The sequence below is a fragment of the Synchiropus splendidus genome, chromosome 1 (assembly GCF_027744825.2).
Source record: "Synchiropus splendidus isolate RoL2022-P1 chromosome 1, RoL_Sspl_1.0, whole genome shotgun sequence".
Classification (NCBI taxonomy): domain Eukaryota; kingdom Metazoa; phylum Chordata; class Actinopteri; order Syngnathiformes; family Callionymidae; genus Synchiropus; species Synchiropus splendidus.
The window spans coordinates 4,754,586-4,772,538 of record NC_071334.1 but is presented as its reverse complement, the minus strand read 5'-3'; the positions used below and the strand labels follow the sequence as shown (position 1 = coordinate 4,772,538).

The 17,953-nt window shown below is 43.9% G+C and overlaps 1 protein-coding gene across 2 annotated transcripts in view; it reads left to right on the top strand.

Annotated features, from left to right (window-relative positions):
* znf536 (zinc finger protein 536) overlaps window positions 1–17,953 on the top strand; it is a 209,773-nt gene that overhangs the window by 14,608 nt on the left and 177,212 nt on the right. For both annotated transcript variants that reach the window (XM_053882289.1, XM_053882298.1), the window contains exon 2: window positions 15,160–15,240. The gene's annotated coding sequence lies outside the window, so the exon portion shown is untranslated. The remainder of the gene's footprint in view (window positions 1–15,159; window positions 15,241–17,953) is intronic.

Below are 17,953 nucleotides of genomic sequence, written 5' to 3'. Positions count from 1 at the left end.
CCGGCAGTCTTCCCCCTCCCCCGAGCGCTCACCCCCTCCCCTCCTCCCCACGTCCTTATATTATTAAAGGTTGCCTCTGTGCTTAAGTCAGGCGAGGCAGATGGCCCTTTCATAAATCATGCTTATAAGATGATTATAGGCATTGCCGCTCACTATTTTCGTCTTCACTTACAGTGCCCACTTTATTTATTTTCCTTTGTGATAAGGCTGATGAGCAGGCTGTGCTTTTCAAAACCGCCTCAGACGGACTGTGAAGAGGGTCATGTGTAAGTAACGTTGCTTGGCTGTGTAGACGTGGTCACAATGCTTTTAAAGATATCCCTTTGACGTGTTTTGGTCGAGTAGCTTTCACTGGAAACTCACTCATTTTGCGCTACGTTCTCCTGCGAGAGCAGAGATAAACTTCCTTATTTCAGGCAGGAACTTCTTCCAGACATGAATCACTGAGTGCTCAGGCCAAACACTTCATATATTGAGCGCAGAAGTGGAGAGTAGACAGAATGTCTTGGTGACCAAGGGATCACTGTATAATGTGTTACTGCTCGACGACGCAGGGGTTATCAAATGATGTTAGTGTTAGCTTTTATGGCGAAGTTTTTCGATGCTCACGCACAAAAGTGGGATGCTCTAGAGCAATAGGACGCTGCACAATCCTTTGCCAGGAACTGTGTCGGCTCACCGCTATAAAGGAAGCGGCATGGCCGTAACAAGGGAGCGGCACAGGTGACCCGGAACCCTTCAGCCACCAGCAATGTTGTGCCACCTGTGAGGATGTCAAATGTGTTTTGTTTTTGATGATTTTTTTTTGGCAAGTTTTACTTATTTATCGGTAGTTATGAATGGGGCAGGAATTTCTAGAGACCCTATCAACCATTTAAATACCTTCGGAACAGATCTATGCCTCTGATCACATTGTCGGATATTAGCTACAATAAAAATAAATAAAAAAATGTGATAATTCTGTTGTCACTGACTTGCTGTCAAACTTGTCTGTGAGTAGCAGGATAAAAGAAAAGTGCATAGCCCCCTCAGAATGGTGTTTTCGGTCCTAACATTTTGTGCAACTTCCCGTCACCACTCTATGGTAGAAGTTAGTAAAAACACATGTAGTCAAGTTGTACTTGACTGGTCTTTCATATTGCTTGGTGTTGGTTGCTATTGGGTTGTTTTGCAGTTTTACGATTCATATGACCCCATTTTCATGGAATTTATGACAACATAGGAATGAAATGGAACATCAGTTTTAATTTTGAAAGATGGATATTGGGCTTTGTGTGGTCTTTTTTGCTGATAGAAAAAAAAAAAAGCTGTATACTTGGTCTATGCTTGATGCATAATGCATGTGGTGTATTTTAATGCAATTATACTGTGGTTAGATTTTATCTTGCTGAGAAAATACACATTTGTACACGATGTCTAACATAGTTATTTCATCACTGCCAGGATTTTATGGAAACTGTGGCCCATCCCTCGAGAAATACACAAGCAGATGGGAAAGTTTTGACATTTACTGAATTGGTGACAATAAAAACACTAGTTTTTAATCATAAGAAGTAAATCTTTCTGAAATCCATGCCACTCCCATGCGGTCCATCTCTTCATACGTGCGGCCGGAATGTGTGACTTGAGTTCCACGAGCAAAAGACTTAAACATAAATAATATCCACCTCCATGATGCGTTACATGTGTCCACTTCATTTTAATGCGTCTTTAAATGGAAAGAAAGGTGCGCCATCATCCTGTACACGTAGCGGAAACCCAGCACCAGGTTGACTGCCGATACATGGCTGAAACCCTCCAATGCTTCATTCAAGTCGTCATTGTCCCAATACCTTCGAGTGAAATGACTGGTAATAATTTGACTCAGTTGAGAGCATGAAGAAAATGACAAAAATAGGACCCCGCCCCTCTTCACTTGTTATCTTCCGGAGCTTGGCACGGCGTTGCGAGATGTTAAATATAAAGCGCACACTAACAGAGCGTGTGTGTGTCTGTGCGCAGCTTTCCTTGATGTATGCGCCATTTCAGACACTCATTGTCTCCTGGGTGAAGAATGATAGTTCAAATACCTAGCAACTCTCCCCTGGTGCTCCAAATGCTGGCTTTGAAGTTTTTATAATCCATCTGTCATCTGTGAGCAGGGAGGGCACATGTTATGTACCACTCAATTACCCCACTTGCTTTCTGCCAGCTTCATCCAGACAGGAAGCAAATAATATGCCTGACCCCGTGTAGCAAAAAAACACAACGGTGCGAACAGGGCCACTGAAGAAGAGGAGGTGCAGGGAGAAAGCAAAAGTGGGAGGACTTGCTTGAAATCCTGCTTCCCTGGCTTTCTCACGCACTTGATTGTGTCCCCGCGCTGCCTCTCATAACAGTAGAACAAAGCCTGTTTGTTGTGGGTGGAATGCTGCAAATGCTTCCTACTGTTACAATTATGAACATTTTGATTGAATGCGTATTGTTTTAAGGGCTTGATGATTTTGATCGTGAAGAAGAATAAAACCTAGTTCAGACGCTCCCCACCACTTTAATTCCCCCTCACCGATGCAGATTGGTTTTGATATAAACATGTTTTTGCTCGGGATAAGGAGTTTACGCACTGTGACGCTCTGAGTTTATTCAAATTGGAATTGAAAATGTGCCATTCGTGGACAACACGGACGTGAAAACGCTCATGTTTGGCAGACAGGAGTGACGATTGAACACATTCCTGTTGCTGTATAGTTCAGCCCCTCTCCTCTGAAGTCAACATGTCTTCTCCACAGGTTTGCAACAGCTCTTTGTTTGCCACCAAAGTTAAGACATTTGAACATCACATAAAGGCCCTGTTGAGGACAGACTGGATTTACCTTTGTTTAGTACCTGATCAATCCTGCGTTCCAAACAGTCCTGTGTTCGTTGCACCACGGTTGAAACTCTGCTATTTATACGCTGTCATCACATCATAGCTGGTATCTCGAGTACGTCGGATCGTGACTTATACGTGAGCCCTGTTACCTGGACACACCTGTTTTCTTGGTGCCCAAGAGAGTCTTTATTTTAGTTGAGGCAAGACTCTTCTGAAATTTAGTCAACAATATAACCAACTGGAAATATTCTTTACATATGACCAAGGATGTCAAACCCAAATATGCTAGGTAGGACCAAAAAGTTGTGAGCGGCAGAGAATTCACTTTTAAATACAATAAACTGGCACTCCTTTTAAGAAACATGAGTCAAAATCAATACCAGTTTCCTTGTACATCATTGGAGCCTAAGTTTAGTCTAAAGCATCTCAACCCTACCTCACAATGCTAGAAGCTCTGTGTTCTCTCCTTGAGGCACAGACATCAACGGCATCACTGTTCCTATCTTGAATCAAAATCTCTTCCTCGTGCGTCAACTGTTTGGTCCTTGGAAGTATTCTGAATATTTATTGACCGCTATATTTGCCAAAGCAACATATAATAAAATATTGATACGCTCGAATATCGCAGTAGTTGCTTGTACAGTATTGTGTCAATATTTTTGCTGAAATATCGCAATACTTGATCGTGTGATATTGTCTTGATATTTAAAATTGGCTACATAGATACTTGGATATGTTGCTGCATACCTGGTGTTATTTCTTTATTCTTGCACGCAAATTTTGACTGAAAATCTAACTGGACCGGCGTCATAAGAAAAAACTTGTTTTCATCCACATTATATTGTACTTCATTATCTGATTTTACTGCTAAAAATGATGGTTCTTTTTACAATATATTGCTGGACATACAGCATCGCGATATATCGAAATGTATTGTATCACCACTCCTGTATCATGATACGTATCATATCGCAAGATACCTGCCAATACACAGCCCTTCCCTGCGGGTCCGATCTGGTCCCTGTGCCTTGAGTTTGTCACATGCACTGAAGGGTGTTGGATCAAAGGCAAGAAGCGTCAGTAATATAGTTTCTGGACCAGTTGAGACCAGTTGTTGGGACAAGGAAAAAAAAAAAACCAAAGCAAAAAAGCTTGATTATACATTATTCATCACTGGCGTTTTAAGTGTGTTGCGATAGCGTCTAATGAAGTTTGCCGCAGTTCTTGCTGTTCAAATCATCTTTAATTGGTGAGCACTTTGTTGTGCTAGGCTTTAAAGTGGCGTCGAACCACAAACAACTTCAGATAACACTCTTCAAAATAACAACGGCGGCACTTGCAAATGATGCTGCCGAAACATATTTCATTTACATACGCCACAGGCCTCTTCTAAGGCGTCTTACCTTTTAATTCTTTTTCATATTTTACACTCGATACAAAACAATAAACGCGTCAGATCCCCGTGTCTGTATCCTCGTTTACATCAGCCCTCCTCCCCCCCTCCTGTTCAGCAGCGATCCTAAAGCGTCCTCACTGGGAAGAAGATGAAAAGATTGTTTTGAGAAACTCAAAAGGAAATTTGACATTCTTTGGTTGCCTCTGAAACTTCCAATATTCCTCCATAATTGTTTCACACACGCTATATATCTTCATTTGGAGGGAATAAGTAAGGGTGGATGCGGCGGGGGGGGGGGCATGTCGGCTTCTTTCTTCGCGAATAAAAGGCATCAGAACCCATCTGGTTGGGTGATCTGCGGCTGGCCCTCTCGCGCTCATCGCTGAAATAATACTCCCTCTAATGACTCCCACATATTCTGAAATCTCCCTTTTGAAATTGGTCTTGGCAGATTATTTGCAGGTACTTGAGTTGCATCTGTTTGCAATTTTGAAAATGTGGAAGACTTTAATGCTGGCCAGGGATGGGTAACAGAGAGGAGGCTATTTTAATCCTCAGGATAACACCAGCTGCCGGTTTAAGTGGGCCTGACCAGACGGCCAAACTTTGACCCAAACTGCGACTGCGAACAAACACCTCTGATCGAAGTGAAAGTTGTGTGTCTTGTTCAAAAAAACGTTTTCACTCTTTCAGTATCTTTTCATTCTGAAAATATACAGGTCAATGTCTTCAGCAAAGCTGTGCCGGTCGCTCTCAGTGGTTGGGTTCAGTGGTGAATGCAGCTGGTTTTCAGGTTATTGACGTGAACATTTCCTGCCACTCTTTGGTGAGATTTGAGGATATCAGAAGGTTATAAGACAATCGTCTCATCTCCCACCTGCTCCATGCCACTGCGTAAGCACCAGTCTCCAAACACTCAGCCCAGAGATAAAACTTTTACTGCCCCTACCCTGAATTTGTGACTGCATCAGAGACGTTTGTGTTTCCCACTCTCACTCTCTGGAGAGACACATTTAAGGAGGAGTGTCCTTCATTGCCATCAGTTTGTCTTTCAGTTTCTTGGTGTTGAAGTCCATTGGGCTCAGATGTGCTTCTAGCTTTTTGTTTTCAACATGTTAGCAACGTTAATGAAGTACTGAGAGAGTGAAACACTGAGCGACACGGGTAGATAATGAAGCTAATGAAGGCAACTCGCTCGGATTTCAGTCCAACAGCATCAAATGGTGAATTCCAATTCCTCCCTTAATCCTCAATCCCGAACCCTCAAACTCAACCCTCAATCTTAACCCCCAAAACCAAGTGTTGTGCGACTTAGAACTGGGACATCCCTGCATTGCAGCAGGTCCTCAGACTGTGGGGGGCAGCGTTGAGCAAAAGCGACTGACAAAGATGTAAATGTTTTGCAACAATAATGGTTTTCATAATATTTGTATCTCCATTAACAAAGGAAATACTTACATTTGTAGCGCTCTGAGTAGCCTGGGTATTCCTCAAGACTAAGGTAGGTGCCGGCGAATCTCAGAACTGAGGAAGATACTTCCCTCAATCTTGCTCTCACTTCCTGAGAAGTTCGCGGGAGCGCACATTTTTGAGGTTGAGGACTGAGGTTGAGGATTAAGGAAGTGGAATTCACACAGAGTCCGTTGTTTAGGGCAAAGACATACGTACATCTTCAGGTGACCACTGCCCCGTCATGTTCAGGGTTGCAGGAAGTGCAACCCTGAACATCACAGAGTACAAGTGTCCAATTAAACTGGTGAGCATGTGTGTGGGAGGAAACCGGAGTACCCAGAGAAAACCCACACAGGCACAGCGAGATCTTGCAAACTCCACCCAGAAAGGTCTAGCAACAGTGATGGTGTTGGGTTTGTCGGAGCAGCTCCCTGCTGTTGTTGACAGTGGCCTCATCGGTCTGCAGTGGACGGGTGATGATAAAAGGCTGGTGCTCTCTTTAAGTGCCTTAACTGAAGATGTCGTCGATGACTGGAGCAATGCTGTTCCAGATCAAAGGGCGAGTTGTGCTTTTTCCTCTTTTTCAGAGACAAAATCCCCCAAAAAGGTGCAACCTTTGCTTCATCTAAAGTCCACCATAACACTCTTATTGTTGCAGAACGGCACATGGATTTTCCCGTCACTCCCAGTTGGGATTGGCTTGATAGGCATTCACGTTGGCGGGAATATTCATCAAGGGAGAGGAATCTTTACGGCTCTCCACATTGTCTCTGGCCAGGTACCGTCCGGCGGAAAGTGCAGAGCTCAGCGAAAACCACAACAAAGCTGAAACGATTGTGACTTCAGTACTTTTTCGACCATGTGGCGAGCAGCTGACCGGCTTAAGCCTCTCCCCATCATCCCCCCCGTTCTCCAACTTTTTAAAACTGTAATAAGGTGCCCTATTGTCTTACGGCAGGGGCCGCAGTGCAGCCCACCCAGCGGACTGTAATTGCGTAGATGGTTACAATTACATTAATTACATATTTCATCAACAGTGTTTATCCAGCCATGCGATGAAGACGAACTTTCAACTCTTTTGTTTTTGCATTTCTTGCCTCCCGTCTCCAACCCGATCCCCTCTTCCCCCCGTCTTCCCCTCATATTTTTCTGTGGTTGTTTTATTAGTAGCGTGGGGAGGGGAGGTGCCAGAGGAGGAATTACGCGGAAAGTGTATGCCTTGCAACTTTTCCCCCTCCCTGTTGGAAATGTTTATTTGAACAGTAAGCTCATGATTTGAATATTTGTAATCCATGCTTAAATTTACAGGCCAGATGAACTTTTTGGCACAGAATGGCAACCATAAGTAGGATTTTCAGAAAAGCTTTACAAAATTTTAAGCCATGTGCAAGGCTTATATAATTTAGAAGGGGGGAACGCGCAAATAAAACAGCGTCTGTCTTATTTACTTTACATGCTCATCGCCTATATGTGAGTTAGTCCTTCTGTCCGGCGAATCTAAAGCTAACAAGACGCTATCTGCGAGTGCTCGGAGGAGTGAGGAATGGTTCCCCCGGCGCCGGCACTTGAGTCCGGTGTTTGATGTAAATGAGTGTACTTTATATTGACTTGGCCTGGATGCCACCCATTTTGAAGACGAGATGGTGTGTGGGTCGGCTGGGCGAGTGGCAGCGAGTAATAGATTGAGCGTGAGGTTGCTGAGGTGAGCAGAAAAGGGAAAAGGGAAGGGGAAAGGAAGGCTTTCTTAAATGATGCTAATCAGTCCGGAGGAGTCCCCTCTCTCTCTCTCTCTCTGACTCTCTCCCTCGGTGGCGATATGCTAAGAACCTGGAATTAAATGCGCCACTTTTGCGTGTGTGTGTGTGTGTGTGTGTGTGTGTGCACGGGTTGTTTCGGGGTTAAGTAGAACCAAATTAGTGGATGGGAGCACTAACAGCCGCAGTGGCTTTGTGTGTGGCTACTTCTTCTCGGTGAATGTCAAGATGATTTAGCTGTTCTTCTGCTCACCGTCTGTCTCTGAGCACCGGCCCTCCAATCAGTGCTCTGGGCTGTCTGTTTTCTGTCTCGCTCTCCGTGCAACAAATGAATATTAAATCTGCGCCAGGCGACTTCCCGTACTGACAAGAGGTGAGGGTCGGAAATATGGAGACGCCGAGGACCAGGCCTGAGCTCTTTTGGAAAGAGACGGTTCTTAAAGTGTCCCTCCGCTTCAAATGTGCAACAAGACTTTATTAAAAAGTTGCCTTAAAAATGGACAACATCAACTTTCTGCACCTGTGTGGAATGTGAACGTCCAAATCCCTGCAGCAGGGAAAACAGCCATAGATGCGAACTGTCGCCTGTAAATTGTCCATTGAAGTGAATTTGTGAGTAGTTGTCTGTCCATGGAGCTGCCAGGGTGTCCCTTTTCTCTTGCTTGGTAAATCTTAAAATAACTTCGAGCCAAAGGAAAAGTACCTAAAGTACAATTGACTGTGTGGTCACGATACTTTCTGCTTTATTTAACATCGATTCATGCTGAATTCATGTTGAATTCCCCTACTAATAACCATCTAATCTAATCTAATGTTGCCAAACATAATTCTATCTTCCTTGTTTACATGTTGGATCGTCCTCCCTTTCCCTGTCTCATTTTTTTCCCCCAATCTCATGGTGGACTCATTGCTTTGCTTAACTTCCAGCCCTTGTCCTCCCAGTGTTTCCTACCCACATATTGTTGCTCCCTCACTTCAATCTCTCTGTCGTCTGTAGGCCCTTCCTGTTTCCTATTTCCACTGTGCACACTCTCCCTATCCACTGTGGGCATTGGAGAAGAGGTTGGTTATGACCAACCATCTGACACAGAAGTAAAAATAGCCTTTACTCTCTCATTCACTTGGTTACTGACCTTTTTTTCACTAGAGGTCAGTAGAATATTCCTGGCGCTTCTATTGGCTCAGCTTTTGACCTCTTACCCATTTAACCTAAGCTCCGGACGATAAGCCACTACTGTTTTCTTGCGGCTAATGCCGCATATGGAATTATGGAAATACGCGGCTAATATATAGAGTTTTCCAGGCTGAAGAATGTCACGCTGCCAAAAAATTTTGCCTGGTCACATCCAACCCATGACATCAAAGGTGTTTTATTGACCTTAAAGCGCTCAAAATGCGCTGTTTACGGCTGCGTGTCCGCAGCTCCGCCCACTGAGTCGATCTCCTGGAGGAGCGGAGACGAGAAGCAGCAGCTGAGACCAGCTGTGGTGTCGGAACTTGGGACACATTTTGAGCGCTTTAATGTCAATAAGAGATGTGAGGAGTTGATGGTTCCAGTTCAGAACAGTGGCCAGTTTGTTTCATGAGTCAGTCTCCATGCTGGAGCCCGTTTTCCAAACTAGTTTAGAAGTGATCCTCATGCATGTGGTGCGCAGACAGAACCACTGCACCCGCGGAGAGATCTGTTTTCCTTAAATTTAGTGGGTGGAGCTAATATTCCAGGTCTCTGGAATATGTGCTCTATAGTCTGGTATGTACGGTAACTTGTAAAGTCATAGACAGGTGACAGTGAAATTATGAAAAACTTAATTTCAGTTGACTTAAAAATAGAAGACAAATGGAACCACAATGAACTGCCTGGGAAGAGCAAGCTGACCATCAAAGTTCCCTCTACTTCTGTGATCTTCCTCTTCTGGTTGAAGACAAACGCCTTGAGTACTAGATGTACGCGCTCAGATACGTTGACAAAATAGCCATGCACCTGTCTGTGAACCCACCAAAACACACTCATTTGTGATTCTATAAAGACATTGGAAGGAATATTTCGACACGTGAAACAAGCTGAGCGGCTGGTCCTCACGAGAAGCTCACTAAAGTGTTGTCCTGGACCCTCCAGCCACAGAGGGAGCGCGCGTGCTTACATGTTCTCAGGCGAACATATTGCATACGTGTGTGTGTTCGGAAGGATGTGAAGAGCTGCTTGACTGTGTGTGTGTGTCTGTGTGTGTGTGTGTGCGCTGGGCCGCCAGTTGGGCTAACAGCTGAATCATGGCTCAGCCGCTGCCCCTCGTAGTCCTTGGCAGTTAGCGGTGTGAAAAAGCCTTCTCTTTCAGGGCATTATATAGATTAATGTGCTGCGCCTCGGGCACAGACGCACACACACACACCTCACCAGCGAGGGATCCTGATCCTGTGTAGTGTGTGTGTGAGTTGAGGAATTTGTGTAAGGAAAACACGACTAAAGAAACAAGACTGAAAGCAATAGAGTGGTGCGATGAGTCAGGTTCAAGTGTGTGTGTGATATATGACGGCTCTCTTCTGCATTCCTATAATTCAGAGCTTGGAAGACAAAAGCACTTGTGTGTGTGTGTGTGTGTGTGTGTGTGCCGGAAAACAATTCGCAGTTGTGGCCGGAACTTTTCTTACGAATCTTAATCTAAATGATGTTCCTCTTTGACAGCTCAATTAAAATTTCATCCACAGCAGAACGGACCTAGACACAGAATATGAGGTTTAAATGAGTGTTCAAATCCGGAGATGTTTTTTTTTTTTTTTTCTCCCTGACTGTGGCGTTTCAGTGATTTAGCAAGTCTACCGGTGCCGATGTTTAAAAAAAAGTATATGTTGCAGTAGCAGGGTCGACCACTGTAGGAGACGGCACATGAGCTGTGCCATGACTCACTGAACTTAGACACCTGGTTTTGCTTGGAAGTGTCCATCAGAACAGCGCCACCATTTAAGGTCCTGGATGTGCTCCTTTTGTTGCAGCCGTTGGTGAAATGAACAAGTTCTTTCCTCATGTACGTAGATTTTCAATCTACGAGGGGAAAACTTTGACCTTCTCCTCCCTGAAATTCAGGTGACTGACATTTGTGATGCACCTTAAGAGCAGCCCTGGCACTTGTTTTTCATGGGTGTTGCAGGTGAGGAGCCAAAAGATTTGTTTTCCAACAAGATACTCAGCTCTGTGCTTGTGACTAGAACAAGTCGAGCAGGTGCGTCTCAACACCCTGGACCTGCACAAGCTACGTTGCTTTATTATTAAGGAAAGCACTCAATTAATTGTGTACTTTTAAAGTTTTGTCAGCACCGCCTCGCAGCACCGGAGACCGTCTGGCTTTCTTCTCGTGTTTTCCCATGACCTGCATGGATTTTCCGAAATTTTCCAGATAAATTCTTGACATTTTATCTCTGCTTGTGGCCTGTCAAAGCTTGAACTTTACACTTTGCTGGTGACCAACTTTGTACTTTACTTTAAGTAAAATTTGACTGTAGCTACAGGTATTTGTTGGTCTTGAGGGCCACATAAAGCGGCCTGGCAGAACAGATTTGACACATTTAAAATGAAGAGATTGATGTTCTTCAGGATAAGTCAGTCAAACCTGTGAGAGAGGGAAAGGTACAGCAAGATCTCTCCTCCGACTGGAGATGAAACAAATGTCCTTTTTTATGGGCCGTTCCTCCTGCTCTCTTGATTTTCATCGTTGTTTGGTTTCCCCCTCTGCACCCCTTGAGTGAGAAGTTTGACTCGAGATTTACTTTATCAGGGTTTTAGCACATTCCATTCAAGATTAGGCACATCTGTTGTTTTGTGTATGCGAGTGCATGATATCGGCATGTGACTGAGACTATTGCTGTTATTATTTTGGCCTCTCGACGTGCCTTTTGCGTGGCCCTGTACCCCAGATGCTTGAAACGGTGCGCGTGCGTGTGCCCCTGGGAAGCCGGCGGGCGAAACAACCCACTTTTTTTGTCTGACAACAGCGTGGTCGCTGGAGGTGCACATATGCAGAAAGCTATTTGGAAAGGCCTCCTCGTAGCTGTCAGCTTTTATTATGCGCTGAGGTGTCATGTTTGTTAGGAAGCTGAGTGCAGATGGCAGAGTGGAAGAAATGGATCACTAATTTTAACAATGATTAATGAACAGAGATGGAAAATGAATTACATCGGACTATTGGAGGCAAGGAATATTTTCTCTGAAAATGTTAACTTCGGCTGCCAGGCAGCCGGTCGGGTGTAGGAAGTATATTGAGGTGTGTGTGTGTCGGCGTGTGTGTGTGCAGTTAGGTGTACCCCTCCTCCACCCGCCCCCCCACCCCCCCTCCTTCCTGCATCCTTCGTAGAGTCAACACTTCACTGCTCTTGCCTATTACTTTACTGTTCGCCTGCTTAAACACTGCCGGCTTTATACATATTGTTTCCCCCGCCTTGTGTATTGCACCTCACACACTATTTAATAAGGTAAACACAGGAAAGGTTAGACTGTTTTTAAGTCTTTGCCATTTTCGGCGCTTCACACTGAGCTTAGGAGAAATTGAAGTGAGATTTAATCAACTGTCAACATTGATATGTCAGAAAAATGGTTCTATGTTTTGATACAAGCGCTACCTCTGATGTTTTTGGGGGAGACTCTCGAGGCTGTCGGGAGATAATCTTATAATACCAGTCTCAAAACACACTTCAGCAGCCAGGATGAAAAAACGCTATTGTTTTTATCTCGCAGTGGTAGCATTTGTTTGTTTGAAAAGTTTTCAATCTTTAATACACCAGTGCCTAAAAAGCTCCACACGGAGGGCCTGAGCTCTTGTCAATACTTCAATATGGATGTCACTTGCTGTTAATGGTACCTTATGAGGCCATGGTGACTGAAACCCATGATCATTTGAGGTGCTTCATATACCAAGGGACACAAGCTACTCCAACGCCACTGTGATCCGAAGGGCTACTATCGATTCAGTGCACACTTCTGAGGTCACCATATATAATGGATGGTATTCCTCTCAAATACTCAAGTCTCATTGCTGACAATGGTTTAACAAAAAATGAATCACAAAATGAAATATAATAAGATGGTTATTACATGAAAATTATTTTTAACGGCCCACTCTCTTGGTCTCTACCTGGGGCCCGTGGGCACCATGTTGGGGACCCCTGCTCTAGAGCTGAAGGAGCTCTTACCCACTTCTTTTCCATGACGCGCTGCCCATGGCGTCAACATATGCAGCGTAAGATGCAACATATATTGAAACCCTACTAGGATGGTCCAGAACCAGTGCTCCGTGTCCTGCTTGACCATTCATACACTTACTCTTGTGAGCTCCGCCCACCATTTAAAACGCTCATTTTCAAAATCTCACCTTGTTTTCCTACTTCTACCTCTGATATTCTGGTATCCAACATTCATGTCTCACGTGCTTGCGCATGTACATGTTATTTCTTTTATTTTAGTTCTGCTTTGTCTCGACTTTTTGAATAAATCTCGGTAAGGTGCTATGTGAATTTACTGTCTTTCTTGAATTTGTCCCGCCTCTCCGACTTTGATGTTCTCTGACATCACTCTGGCTGGACTCACAAGGCCTCAGATTTGCTTCTTCACGTCAATTTTCGGCAGCGTAGACATAGCAAATGCATGTTACTGCCCACCACAAACGCATGTTTGGAGACTTCTCATCATATGTGTGCTCATTCTGCAGCTCTCAAACAATATGAACGCGCACGACTCAGGTGCATGATGACATAACAGTGCAAGCTGTCTACAGTCTGCGGCAGCAGCTTATATGTTGGAAGTAAAGACGTCCGTGCCTTTTCACCTCTTTTTGTTTGTCTGCACATTCTGTGCGATGTGTCTGAAGCTGTTCAATGAAGGTGAACCACGACCAGCCCTTCAATTGTTCTTGTACCAAAGCGACGAGTTTGGATTTAGCTATGGCTCCGAAAAAGGTCTGCACCAAAAGAGCCTTTTACGCATCAGAAAAGTTGCCTGACCTACAATGTTACGACGACTGTAAAACCATGTGAGTCTCACTGGCCGCGGCAGAACTGTTGAACAAAAGCTCGAATCAAATCACTGTTTACTTCCTGATTTGAGCAGTTGAATGTTTAAGAGTCATTGAAAATGATGCTTTAGAGCTCAGTCTGTTTGCTTGGTCGGTTGGTTATGATGGAAAATTGTGGATGAGAACAATTTTGAATCGAGTTAAGGGCCTGATGGGAGACAGCAGAGCACCTTTTTACCAAGTGTGTGTGTGTGTGTGTGTGTGTGTGTGTGTGTGTGTGTGTGTGTGTGTGTGCGCATGTGTGTTGGGATCTCAGGTTACAGTAGCATATGCTAAGCAGTCTGAAAACATACACAATGCCTTTGGTGAACAAGGTAGTCAGAACGCCCCTGGGAGCCAATTTGGATTGTGACTTAAGGCAACGCTGCGTCTTTGTGTGAGTGGGTGTGCGTCCCACTGTGTGAGAAAGTGAGTCTAGTCTTGATGCTGCATTTAAACCAGCTAGATCTGGGTGGCCCTCCTGCTGCAGCACCTCCACATCTGCACCCATTTTCCAAGACACAACTTTTTTTTTATTCCAGCAACGGCAATGATTGATGGGTCCCATTTTAGTTGCCTAAAAAAAACGGACAAATATACACAATACGATGCTGATTATCACCCAAGACATTTTTGCAGACTTCGGAAATGTCACAAAAAAGAAATGTAAATGACAGACAATTTAGTTCTGCAGTTGGAAGAGAAGAAACCAGCGTTGCAGATGTTTCGCTGTTTTCCAGTGTCCCTCCGCACCGTGTCTCATCCTGACGCACCTTATCGCTAATTACAGCTGTTTACAGCTTTAACTTGCATTGTGAAGTTGTTTATCGGGAACGTTTTGCTTTGTCAATAAAGAAACACATTTGGGGTGTGCTGCCTGTCAAAAGCCTCTTACCGTGTAAAATACTAAACTAAATGCTAAGAACGTTTTCTGAATCCTATAATGGTTTTTCCTTAACATGAATATGTTACGGTCGAACTTCTGTTTCTGTTCTACTAAGAACCATTGTCTTGAATTGGAAAGATCAACCTCACCTCATGTGTCCTGGATGAGAAATAAGCCATGAATGTTTTCCCCTATTTTGTTGCTTAAAACGTATTTGGACCTAAAAAGACTCAACGTCGTGAGGCTGGTGGTCATCACAGCGCAGGGTTGCCGGACCCCAGTGAGGCCTTGGTTCCGCTGCCACCCACCCAACTACCATGCTACTTTAACTGGGAGTGGCAGTCTTTCACTTCCAATGCTTTGTGTGGGATTGATTATTTTTCCGGCATCAAGCGCCGCGGCTCCAAGGCTGTATCGGATATCATCCTCTGCCCAAGCTCCTCTCTTAGTTTCCTGTCTTATGAGGACAAAGCTTCCTGTTTGTCCCCATGTTTTGTCTGAAGGAGTGCCGCATGTGTCCAAGTGGAAATCACCATGTTGAATTAAAAATAATAATATGAAGTCGGTAAATATAACCAGCTCGTACGGTATCTTTGTGAGCTCCGTCGTGAGTGCGTAGGAAGTCCTCAGGAAAAATAAAAAATGCTTTTGAGGAGAGGGCACTGCTGGGATTGACTGGCATGTAAACAGCAGAATGAGAACATGGTGTGTGTCTCTGTGCGAGCGACTTGTCAACTTCAAATGTGGCTGACTGTAAATTTCCTGGTGTGCGCTTTTGTTTCCAGGCTCCCGTTGTCCCACCTTCTGCGGAGCTGTTGACACGCTTCCTGACATCCGGCAATTGCTCCAGCGGCGGCAGTCACCAGGTACGATCACACCGATTGACGACTGGGGGCTGGAGGGAGGATATTAAAGGTGTCTGTCAGGATCACACACCTTTTGTTGTCACTTAAATCTTTTGGAAATAACAGCAGAGGATGCGCATGTTCAACATGTGAGGCATCTTCTTGGACTTGATACCACTCGCACAGCGTGTTTCAAGACTTCATACCTTCTCCATTGTATTCTGTGTGTTAGTTCAGTCAGTAAAGGCAGAGAGGACGACTGGACTCACCTACTGTCCACTTGTTTTGGATGAGATCTTGATTTACAGGAGTCCAGTACTGGGGCCGACATTTAGTTCCACTAATGGCCTGGGTGGTGCAGGTTTTGGCTCCAACCAGTCAAGAGCCTTTTCACCATCAGGTGTCTTAAGAGCCGAACTACATGGTCGTCTGTCAGGTGTTGCTTGTTTCATCTTGTCTCAGCTTGATCGGTTGGAAGAAATATTTGCACCATTCGCCCTTTGAGGAACAATCCATTGTGTTACCATGACATGTTTTCTTGTCTTATTTTTTTTTAATTCATTCTTTATATATTTTTATTCTCTTGCGCTTGTACGTGCAAAACATGCCGCTGTCTGAAACCGATGAGACCTCCTTCAGAAAGTCAGGCAGTAGCTCAAACTTCGCTTTGGTTGCCAGTCAACCCAACATCCCCCACCTTCCTGTCAAAAAGCCAAGAAGCTGTCACTTCCTCTCTGCGTAGCTCAAGAAGACAATTAGCAAACAGGGGTGACATGCTAAACAGGTGCAAGCCATTATAGAGGGAGTTGAGAAGCGTGGCCACCCTGTCTCTCACCGTGATAGGCTGCTATCAATGTGCTGGTGAGTGACGGGGTGACACACCAGCACCAGCGAGCTGTGCCGCTGCTCCTTCCTCCGGCTACGTTTTCACCCCTCCGTCGTCTGTATGTACTTGAACTTTTTGTTCCGAACCGACTCAACCATCCACTGTAATTATATTTATGTATGTGTGCGACTTATTAGGGTACGCTTAATATGTTTGACTTTTTTGCCATGTATGGTGAGTTGGTTATGTTGAAAGACTTATGGTTATATATGTATATATGTATATATATATATATATATATATATATATATATATATATATATATATATATATATATATATATATATATATATATACACCAAATATATAAAAATAGATAAAAATATGTAATAAAAAAATGCGACAATATAACAAGAACAATGCTGAACAATGATATAGTGGAAAGACAAAACTAATACGGTTTGAAATAACGCACAAATGATGAGGTTTAATATTGAAAATACAAATACAAGGTGGTAAAATTGTTACTGAAAAAGTATGTTACAAATTGAAACTAATAATAATTCGAATTTAGCAGTTCATATTTTGTATTAACATATTATTTGAGCAAATACTGAATGTTTTAACATTAAAATATGCATAGAACATTTCATGCATGGCCCCTAATACAATAAAAAAAAATGAATATAATCAGATGAATGAGTTTCTATTGAAGCCTGAATAGAATCCGCTTCCCCCTTTCTGTCAGCCTATACTCAATCTTCTCACCTCAAAAAAAGCCCAGTCCAAGTCTATGTCAACGTTGTCCGGCCCCTCCCTCCTGCAGCTTTCCAAAGACGACCCCCTCTCAATGAATCCACTCTGCTTTGTGTCATATTTGAGGTATGTGTGCCTCAGAGTTCCCTCATATTGGGAGCAGAGCACATGCTCCCCTTGACGTATTCTCAAACAGCAGCATTCCTCACGCAGAACGTTCAGATGACTTGGCTGCATGGGGATTTGGAGACAGACTTGCATGAGACACTTCTGCTCATGCAGATATTTAATGCTCAGTGGTCACTTCTTCTTTCCTTTTTTTCTGCCATATTTGTATCCATTCATTCAAACCAAGACACAGCTACGCACGACCAAAAAGGGGAAACAAGGGACAGAAATGACTGTTGTTCACTCTGCTCCTTTTATGGGCTGAATTCTATGGAATGCTACAATAATGATGTTATGACATAGTCATAGAAATGTAATATAACTTGTCATGTATGGCATTTACATTGTGTTAGAGGGGATTGAACTAAAAATTCAGTCAATTTGACAGCGACTGTTGACTTGTATTGACACTATTTTTGCATTTCAGAGATGTCATATCAAGCATTCAGAGGCATGACTTCAACTTTGTGTTGATAAAGATAACGTTTTTTTTTTTTTAGTCGACAGGAATTGAGTTTCAAAAGAGAAAGGAAGGAGAGAAACCAAGTTGCTATGAACTTTCAGTCACTTTGGTGTTACTGAATGAAGCTATCTCGAGTTTAAACGTGGTCCTGATGTTTGTTATCTGCGCCTCAACTGTAGCGAATAACAGGGGCTTCTGACACCGTTGACCCTTCTGGAAACCCCTCACTTCATTTGAATCAGCAACAGATCTTTGATAGATCATTCTTCCCGTCACTTCTCCTTCCACCTGCTCCATCTATAACCTCGAGGTCATGGCTGAGGAGGGGCGTCGGTTGTCGAGTACATTTTCCGACACTGTCTGGATGCGATTGTCACTGCTCCTGAAAGTGTCTGATATAAATAACACATGACTGAAGGCAACACAGCACACGGACGAACCCACTCCTCCTCTGGTGTGTGCTCTCTCTTTATCTGCCGCTCTCTCTGACAGCCTTCATTTGCGGGAGGAGTGGCAGACTT